Source organism: Hemibagrus wyckioides, linkage group LG06 (assembly GCF_019097595.1).
Source record: "Hemibagrus wyckioides isolate EC202008001 linkage group LG06, SWU_Hwy_1.0, whole genome shotgun sequence".
Lineage (NCBI taxonomy): Eukaryota > Metazoa > Chordata > Actinopteri > Siluriformes > Bagridae > Hemibagrus > Hemibagrus wyckioides.
In genome coordinates, this window is record NC_080715.1 from 23421814 (window position 1) to 23429572 (window position 7759).

At 37.6% G+C, this 7759-nt stretch overlaps 1 protein-coding gene across 3 annotated transcripts in view; it reads left to right on the plus strand.

Annotated features, from left to right (window-relative positions):
• Window positions 1–1840: 1840 nt before the first annotated feature.
• LOC131354171 (NXPE family member 3-like) overlaps window positions 1841–7759 on the plus strand; it is a 15695-nt gene continuing 9776 nt past the window's right edge. Inside the window, exons 1-2 of one of the 3 annotated variants that reach the window (XM_058391520.1) lie at window positions 1841–2016; window positions 5716–5922. The gene's annotated coding sequence lies outside the window, so the exon portion shown is untranslated. The remainder of the gene's footprint in view (window positions 2017–5715; window positions 5923–7759) is intronic. The other 2 variants (XM_058391521.1, XM_058391519.1) reach the window with 2 other exon arrangements.

Consider the following 7759-nt stretch of genomic DNA (forward strand, 5'->3'; position numbering starts at 1 on the left):
TGGGTGTATGTTATTGGCTGCACTCCTGACTCTGTTCCTCATTTCTACATCAAAAGACTCTTTACCTAGCTCCTGTTGCATCTCACACTTGGGTCCTAAATCCGTGCCCTCTGACACACTGGGCTCCACGTGTCTCATGTGCTTCTGTGATACCACACTGCTCCCCAGCCAGTAAGAAAGTTATATGGGGTGATTAACTCCCTCCGTTGGGGTACTGCCAACCCCTTTTTAAACCCCTTTTTGGTGTAGGCTGATAAGCCATTAATGAAATTTTCTTAAACTTTAGCAGGGGGACTATTTCTAAACTTATCTTCCATCAATATACATGAAAGTTAGTGATAATTAAAACAATAAACCACTTTCAGGACTTCCATTCTGATCTTCATTTTAATGTACATTATACATGACACTGTGATCTCTACTCATGTCATAAAAATGCAGTGCTCCCCTAGATTTGACTTGAGATATGATGTGCGATTGCAAAACTGCAACCAAGTAAAAAGGAAACAAAAAACATGTGACAAGCAAAGAAAATGTTTTATTTACATGAGCCTGAGTCTGTTACCTCGATAGGCTCAGATTCCTGGGGGGGGGGGACTATGGACATTTAGGGACTATGGTGATACAAAATCCAGGAAATAATTAAGTTGATTATAATGATGAAAAGAATAGTAGGCTACTAAACTATGTATAAAAAAAATGTCTTACTTTTTTTGTTTAAGAGGAACTGATCACCAAGACTTGAATCATTTTATAAAGTCAGAAATGTTCACCATTAATGTTTTGTGTGTGAATAAAATTGAAATAATGTGAGACTCAATTTCTGCTGTTAAACAAACTTTTATTTCAAACTAACCGCTGTACCTGAAAATGTAAAATAATTCATTTGTTGCACAGGACGTCTGTCAGAGACACATCCACCAAACCTCAGGGGTTTAGAATAGAAAAGGCAAAAGCTTTTATGAACTGTGTGTTACATCACTATTTTGTAATATGAAATGCAGATACACAGCAGCAAAATTAATATGTAATTAAATGAAAATATTGATAATTAATAATTGTCTTTCATGCATAAACAACCACCCTTAGTTAATGAACAAATTAAAATATTTGCATTCCTGGCTAATTTGCAGCACAAATACCTAAAGTAGATCATTTTTAAGCATCCAACACTGTATTATAGCAGGGTAGGAATAACGATCTTTCTGTAATCCAAAAGGATGGGAAAATTGATAACACAACAGATACACTACTTACACAGGATGCAATATTGTTACACAATCTCACAAACATAAAAAAAATTTAACTTTAATGTAAAGAACGTTTTTCATCGTCCTCCTGAGATCACACTTCTGATTTCGCTCATTCTGATGTCTTTATTTGAGTATTACGAGAAGTTTGGGACCTTTTGCTCATGGGTGTTGCTAGGCCATTTTCTACACAGCCCTCCTAAAATTCTGCGATTCTCCATAAACTGTACACAAATTGGTGATCGCCTCAGTCCCCTTTAAATTTCATATGAAAACAGTGGCAGACTTCGGCTCTTCCTCGTCTTTCAGTGCGTTCTTCAATCTGCAGACCGCGGCAAGGATCAGAGGACGTGTGTGTGTGTGTGTGTGTGTGCGCGCGCGCGCGCGCATGTGCAATACAGTAGAATGCTGCAATAAGTTTTCCATCTTACCGTTAGTCAAACGTTTATTTTATTTTATTTATTTTTCACTATTATACCCTGTAAAACACTATAAAATCCTAGAATCGCCCCTGCATTTGCTTCTTTGACAGTGATATCGTGTGTGTCTGTGTGTGTGTGTGCGGAAACGAAAGGGGTGGGGAGGGGGTTTGGGTGGTATAGTGGAAGTAGTAAGGGCAGTTCAGCACAGTGCCTGAATCGTCAGTGTTCGCTGGTCGATTAGTTGGAAACATTAGTTATGATTTTTACTGAATTTTAATTTGTAAAGAAAACTTTGAGGAACTCCCCGGAGACACTCGACACACATACGTGACTCAGTTGTTTCTGTAAGTCTTTTACTTCCTTGTTTTATATTTTATTAGTTTAAAGATATTTAATTCAGACTAATCCCAAATTCACTCAATAATTTGCCTAATAATTAATAAAGAAAAGGCTGGCATAAAAGTTAATTAAATACATGGCTTAGGCTACCTTTAGAATAGTTTCAGGTAGTGCGTGCTGGTACTGAATCTTCAAAGAATCAGGGTGGGTGATCAAGAAATTTTTGGTCTAATATAACTTTAAAACATTAAAATTGATCGTAAACAAATCTGTCACATAATATGTCATCATTAAAGGACAGTAACTGTTTTGGTGTAATATTTCTGCTTAATAATATTATGTTACACTATTACTTTCCCAATAGCATCTTATAGTATTTTAAAATGGCGGGCCATGCATTTCACACGTAGGCCTTCACTGGTGTCCTTCCTGAATTAATGCACCTCTATAGCATCATTGTGACTCCACCATGGGTGTCGTTAGGCCATTTTTAGGGGAGGCTTTAGCCCCCCTTACATTTCTACTCAGCCCCCCTAAATATTCTGCGATTCTCCATAAACTGTACAAAAATTGGTGATCACCTCAGTCCCCTTTAAATTCCCCTTTAAAAAACGGCGGCAGACTTTTGGTTCTTCCCGTCTTTCAGCGCGTTCTTCAATCCGCAGACCGCAGAGTCGCAGAGCAAGGATCAGAGGACAAATGTGTGTGTGTGTGTGTGTGTGTGTGTGTGTGAGAGAGAGAGAGAGATCGATCGATCAGGAAGACTCGTGTTCGGCATGTTCAGTACTCAAATGTTATTCAAAATAATCTATCGTCTACATTTCATAGCTTTTCTCTTGGTTGCGCTGCTTCCTGTAGTGTATATTTATGATAAGAGTATTTATCCAATCATATTTCAGCTAGTGTCTGACATCATGTGTTCCCAGAGTGAAAACCTCCCTCAAGGTCTTCAGAAACGAAAGTGAAAGCCCCCGGAGCTTAAAACAAGTGGCAATGAAATTGTTACCATAACCAATCAGATTTCGAGTTGGGGCCATCTAGCAGGCATACGATTACGTCAGCAATTTCCCGTCCTTTGATGGGATAGTTGGAGTAGTCAGCGGCAGCGACCCGCCCATATACAGTGTTTCTATATTCGCTGCGTCTCATTTCCGATGCTGCATCCTCCGGAGATTGCAGTTTGCTGCATACGGCATCAAGAATGTCTTTTTTTTGAGAAAAGTAAGGGGGGCTCAGCCCCCAGTGAGGGTATAATAGTAAAAATAAATAAATAAAATAAAATAAAGGTTTGACTAACAGGGTAGGATGGTAAACTTATTGCAGCATTCCACTGTATTGCATATATGTGTATAACATTTGAGTACATTTGAGCAGTATTGTATAAAGTACCCAAAAGCCATACTTGAGTAAAAGTACAGGTATTTTGTTAGAAAATGACTCAAGTAAAAGTTAAAGTCACCCATTATAATTCTACTTGAGTAAAAGTCTTAAAGTATCTGAAATAAACTGTACTTAAGTATCAAAAGTAGTATTTTCATGAATGTACTCAAGTATGGAAAGTAAAAGTAGAAGTAAATTATTTTTTTAAAAAAAAGCAAGACTGTAATAATTTGGAGAATTATGAATTTTATTCTGTATTGCTTTCTTTCTTAAACTTCTCAATAAATGCACCACCAAAATAAGACTTGCATGAAAGAAAGAAGAGGCCTTTAGAAAGTAGTGAACTGTATTGTAATGAACTGTACAGTATCAGTGTTTCCATACATGTGCACTTGTAACTAAGGCCATGTCCACTCGTAGCCGGGGATTTTTAAGAAGGGAGATTTTTCTCTGTGTTTTGACCTTTCGTCCACATGCTAATGCAGTTTGAGGTCATTGAAAACAGAGCTTTTGGAAAACTCCTGACAAAGTAAAGATTTTCCAAAACTCACCGTTTTCAGTGGTGTTGTGTGGATGGGGGAAACTGAGATTTTGACGAATTGACGTCATTGTCTGTGTGCCGGTCTCCTTGATTTTCTGAGCTTTGTTTATGAAGATATTTTGTCCAATAGCAGATTTACGTAAACTTCTGACTGTGTTAACGTTTCTTACTGGACTCTTTCCATGCATGCATATACACACACAGTTACTCACACATTACAGTCATGAACAGAGGGCCGGAATGTAATACGGAGCTCATTGCTGCTGCATACAAAACTCCCACAACACACACAGCGATGGTGGTTTTGGACAAGACCCAGTCGGACTTCTACATTCTACAATGAAATTTTTGCATGTCAAGGGCATCGCTTTCCCACAACACGCCATTGTTGTTAAACTACCGGAACCGGTAATAAAGTTTTGTCTAGGCTTCTGATTGGCTAGGCTCCTGACAGCACTGAACAGGGCTTCTGATTGGCTAGGCATGCTCCTGACAGCACTTAACAGGGCTTCTGATTGGCTAGGCATGCTCCTGACAGCACTTAACAGGGCTTATGATTGGCTAGGCATGCTCCTGACAGCACTTAACAGGGCTTCTGATTGGCTAGGCATGCTCCTGACAGCACTTAACAGGGCTTCTGATTGGCTAGGCATGCTCCTGACAGCACTTAACAGGGCTTATGATTGGCTAGGCATGCTCCTGACAGCACTTAACAGGACTTCTGATTAGCTAGGCATGCTCCTGACAGCACTTAACAGGGCATTTTGCGTTGTCATGTGGACACCTAAAGTCATCATTAACCACAAACTTCCTTTACCGCAGGTTTTTTGTAGTAAGTAACAAAAATGCCAAACAGAAAATGTATCGGAGTAAAAGTATAGAATTTGTTTCAAAAACGAAGTGAAGTAAAAGTTGACAGAAAAATAAAAACTCAAGTAAAGTACAAAAACTCTCAAAAAAAACTTAAGTAAAGTAATGAAGTAATTTTACTTTACACCACTGCAATTGAGTGACACACTGGGCTCCATATGTCTCATGTGCTTCTGTGATACCACACTGCTCCCCAGCCAGTAAGAGAATTATATATAACTCCCTCCGTTGGGGTACTGCCAACCCCTTTTTAAACCCCTTTTTGGTGTAGGCTGATAAGCCAACTACTGAACAAGCCAAATACGCTTGTATCACACACACACACACACACACACACACACTTGTCCTCTGATCCTTGCTCTGCGACACCACGGTCTGCAGATTGAAGAACGCACTGAAAGACGGGGAAGAGCCGAAGTCTGCCACTGTTTTCATATGAAATTTAAAGGGGACTGAGGTGATCACCAATTTGTGTACAGTTTATGGAGAATCGCAGAATTTTAGGAGGGCTGAGTAGAAAATGGCCTAGCAACACCCATGGTGGCGTCATAATGATGGTATAGAGTTGGATTAATTGAGGAAGGACACCAGTGAAGGCCTAGGTGTGAAATGCACGGCCTGCCACTGGTTATACACATCTATGCAATACAGTGGAATGCTGCAATAAGTTTACCATCCTACGCTGTTAGTCAAACCTTTATTTTATTTATTTATTTATTTGTTTGTTTTTACTATTATACCCTCATTGGGGGCTGAGCTCCCCTTAAATGAAAATCCTAGAATCGCACCTGGACACCACGGCAATAGATACTAATCAACCGTTAAATAACAAAGTAAAAAAGAAATTAGCCTACAGTATTTCACACCTCACAAGGAATAGTCAATTTTATCATGGTTACTTTTCTCAAAAAAGACATTCTTGGTGCCGTATGCAGTAAACTGCAACCTCCGGAGGACGCAGCATCCGAAATGAGACCCAGTGAATATAGAAACACTGTATTGGGCGGTTCGTTGCCTCTGACTACTCCAACTATCCAATCAAAGGACGGGAAATTGCTGACATAATCGTATGCCTGCTAGATGGCCCCAGTGACGACAACTCGAAATCTGATTGGTTAAGGTAACAATTTCATTGCCACGTACAGCAGCATCTGTACACAGTATCTGTTATAGTTGAACATGATTTCATCATGATGAGACTGAAACATGAGCTTTACCTAATTTAATACCTGTGATTAACCTAATGCCAATCAGCAACTACCGGTAAAGACTATAACCTGTTAGTTTGCTAAACTTATTATTCTAAACCTTGTTTGCATTAACATTCCCATTGCTTACAGGGCTGCACCCCACCCTGCCTTGACTGCTCAAACCACATCTCTATTATGTTAATTCTAGGATAAGCATCTGAAATGTGCCAAACTCGTTCTAAACAGGTAAAAAGGTCCGTGTACTTTTTGGTATTTGAAGTTTCTTTTTATAAACAGAAACAAAAATGAAAATGAAATTGTTTTTTAATTATGTGATGAAAATGTCAGACACTAAAATTCGACTTGATTTTCTTTTCTCATTTATACTTTAAATAAAGAAAGTTCTATAGCACAGAAACCGAAAAACAGCTGCATTTTCTTTGTCTAAAACCTGAAGTATTTCTTCTTTTGTCATTTGTGGCAGCGTGCAGTGTTCTACCGCGGTGAAGTTAGTTATACAGACAATCGGAAGCGGTATTTTAGGGACCGTCGACAAATTTCTGTACGACTGAAATGTGGTACTTGTTACTTACCTGGCTACGTGCCCCAGTTATTCTAATTTCTTCTTAAATATACATATGCCATGCGTCATTGCATACAGCTTTTGTTAATTTATTAATAATAATTTAATTAATAGATAGTATGAATTGTGCATCATGTGAATTAATTTGTAGTTAATTATTTATTTTTTAATTTAAAAATTATCAGTATTCCTTCAATAGCTTCTAGGTCATGTGACCCTGTGACCCAAAACTAGTACCAAAATAATCTACTTGGAAACCCCCACAAGGTACACCTCTTTGTATCCCAAGATATGTCTTCACTGATTTTTATTTTAATGTTAATTTCATTAAGTCACTTTTTCTTCAATAGCTTCTAGGTCATGTGACCCTGTGTCCCAAAACTAATACCAAAATAATCTAATTGTAAACCCCCTCAAGCTACACCTCTTCATATCCCAAGAAATGTTTATTTCAATTTCATTCAAGTGACTTTTTCTTTAAATAAATAATAAATGAAATTAATTAATTAATTAATCAAATAAAAATTTAATAAAAATCAGTGAAGACATATTTTGGGATAACAGGAGCACCTTGTGGGGGTTTCCAAGTAGATTATTTTGGTACTAGTTTTGGGTCACAGGGTCACATAACCTAGAAGCTATCGAAGGAATAGTGATTTTTTTATAGTTAAAAAAAAAAAAATTAATTACAAATTAATTCACATGATTTTTTATTATTAATAATTTTAAAAAAAAGCTGTATGCAATGACGCTGCCACAAATGACAAAAGAAGAGAAACTTCCGGTTTTAGACAAAGAAAATGCAGCTATTTTTCAGTTTCTATGCTATAGAACTTTCTTTATTTAAAGTATAAATGAGAAAAGAAAATCAAGTCGAATTTTAAAAAGGTGTCTGACATTTTCATCACATAATTAAAAAACGATTTCATTTTCGTTTTTTTGTTTCTGTTTTATAAAAAGAAACTTCAAATACCAAAAAGTACACTGACCTAAAAAGAACAAAACAGTGATACTCCCTTATACTGTTTTCTGACAACAAGGCAGCCTTCTGTCCCAGTGATCAGAGAGCATGTGCTCGGTATAGAGTGTTCTTAGAGCTCTCTCTAGGCCACTGAAGTTCTTCCATACCAACCTTGGCAAAACATTCAGGTTCTATAATGTTATAGGCCATATAGTGTATATAT